Genomic DNA, 2,876 nt, shown 5'->3' on the forward strand with positions numbered 1-2,876 from the left:
TCCAGTTTTCACTATTTTCAGGTCTTCAATTTTTAGTACTAAAAAGCATAACAATGTTATTCATATGCTTGCTTTAAAATTTTTGATATAAGCGAGGTACAGAACTGTAGGTATACTATGCTAAGATTTATGTAAAATAAAGGATATTTATTCATTTATCCTCATGTAAATAGGTTTTGAGTAACAAATTCTGCTTCAAGGGTAGAGAATTAGGCAACTGGGACCAGAGCTGGGAAAGGGGCTTTTTACATATTCATGTTTAAAATGTGGACTTGCTGATGAATTGTCACCATAGATATTGCTCATTCTCTCTGCTGCACCTGTGATGTGACTTTGGGTGTAAGTAAAACACACAGAGGAGCCAGCCACTGCTATCCTTTCCTACGCCTCTCCAAAGCTCAGTCTGTGATGACAGTGATGCAACACTCCCCGGGAAGGTATTTCCACATAGGATTCTGTTCCTCCTCAGCAAACCTATGATTCGTGCCAGTGAACTTAATGCGCCGCAATAATCCTGCTCACCATTGCCATGACCACCCATCCCATGTGCTTTGTGGGAAAAGGAGAAACCCCAATAACATATAGAGCCAAGGTTTCTGTACTAGCTTTAGCGAGAGCTCCAGAACAAAGGGAACACATTTTGTACCCATTTAAATCAAAGCCAGGCGTCTCTGCTTAGGGTGTGCATCCTGATTAAGCAAACAAAGTTGCACCCACCCCAGAGGAGCCAGCATATACAAGATACATTACAGAAGGACTCTCCCTGGTTTTTCTCCAACAGAAACTTGTCTTATGGATTTGGGCTTAAACAATTATCTATGGTCTCTAGAATCGTGGCAGCAAAGGGAAATCAGATCAACTTTTTTTCATTTTGAAAAACCCACGGAGAAGCTTTGTGTGATTACAAAGCGATAGATCCAAATGACAGTGAGTTTTGCCAGCTGGAACCATTGAGGAAAGGGTTCTTGGTGGTAAAGCAACTACGTGTCTTGAGAAAACGACTAGTATGTGTTGCAGGCTCAATGGAATTCACTTAATAAGTTGCACATTTGTCACTGTAGGTCAGTTCTTTGGGTGCCAGAAGACATAACTTCTCTATTATATAATCAGATATTTGTCTTTGCTGGAAAATGAGTACTGAAGAACGTCAATCCTCTGTTGTTTCCAAAAGCCTCTCTCTGGCAAGCTGGGTGTTCTGAACTCTGAGCATCCATCACAGGGCACATTATGAAAGCTGAGCCTGGCACCGGGCTTTGGCCCCTCTGCCACTTACCTTTGCACCCTCTCTGCAAGACAACTGACCCGACTCCTCTAAACAGGCTGATGGCTGGGGAAGTGGGAGGAGAGCAGATGTTTGGCCTTGATCTTAGGCAGAGATGTGAGGCTAGAGGATTCCAAATTTTTTAAGTTAGCAGGTTTCTATCTGGCTACAGATTTTGTCAGCTCCAGCAACATATTAATTACTCTGAGGGACTAAAGCCAAAACATCCTTATTTTTTGAGGTCTTTTTTTAAATCGTATGGTGTCCATACCAATTCTCATGCCTATATATATTTTGCTCTAAAATCTTTGAAGACTTCTTCTGAGAAGAACAAAACTTTTCATTTCTTCTAAGGAGACCTCTTTCTTTATTCTTTGGTATTTTGACTTTAAGCAAGTACAGATTTTCTTTCCTCTGGGGTTCAAGAGTTTTTTTCTTCAGAGCAGGCAAATACATGTAAATAATCTGATTTGCTCCAGGGAAGAGGACTTTGAAAGTAAACTTCCTACAGTATTTATTCAGGAAGTGACTTGAGGAAGATAATTTGCTTTCAATAGGTGAGATATTTTTTCTCTCTCCAGTTGGGAGTATTGCTTACTTTTTGGAGTAATGGGCCAAATATATTTTTATCTGAGGGGAAGAAAAGAATGTGCCTTTCTTAAAACTTGGTTTTAGATGTTTCTCAACCTCCCAGCATTCCGGGAACACAAATTTGTGTTTCTCTATATTGACCTAGATTGATATATCCATGTGCAATTTTTATTGAGTACTAAACAACGTAGAAGAAATGACAGTGCTTAGTGGGGGAGATTTCACACCAGATTTAGGGGCTTGAAGAAACTAAAAGCACCACCTTATCACTGTCACTCAGAACTAACATTGATTATTGAGTCCTTATTATTTTCCAGTTACCTAAGTTCCTTTGCAAAAATTCTCATTTGAACTGGTAACCAAAATGAGAGACTGAGGCAAAAGTCTCAATCGATGGGGGTTTATTACACCAGTTTTAGGGTGCATTTGGGAAAACATGAGCCACAGGCGCATCTGTAGCTGTTTTCCTGAAGGTTTTTAGGTTTAGAATGTATATATTTCCTTAAAGGGAGATAGGCATGCAGGAATGGGGGAAGGTAAGGCGAATGGTTATATTCTCTTGAGACTTTAGTTAGCACTCAGTAAATCTCCATTGAACAGAGATAAGATGAATGTTTGAAGAGAAAAAAGGGAGAAAAGAATGAATCAATTTTGCAGTTGTCTCTGGTAGGTGGAGGAGATGACTGATGTTGTCTTGTCCTTGTTCTGCACCTGGAAGACAAGCTTGTAAGTAACATAATCAGTGTGTAATCAAGCGGCTTTAGTTTTAGGAGCTAGACTTAGACCATAGACCTAAAGTAACAATTGACATGTCCTTGTTTATAGGAGGCCAGAGAAGAGTTTACTTATGAATGATGTGTGAGGCCAGTCCTTCCCAGATGCCTGAGGTCTTTTTGTTTCTGTGAATAACATTAATAACAGCTATTCATTTGGAAGACAGTGACGCAAGATGGTTGCAGCAAATCCAGGTGTTACAAGCAGACACAGTAACATCTAAAAAATGGTTCTTACCACTGATCTAGAA

The sequence above is a fragment of the Colobus angolensis genome, unplaced genomic scaffold (assembly GCF_000951035.1).
Source record: "Colobus angolensis palliatus isolate OR3802 unplaced genomic scaffold, Cang.pa_1.0 Scaffold78, whole genome shotgun sequence".
NCBI classification, from domain to species: Eukaryota; Metazoa; Chordata; class Mammalia; order Primates; family Cercopithecidae; genus Colobus; species Colobus angolensis.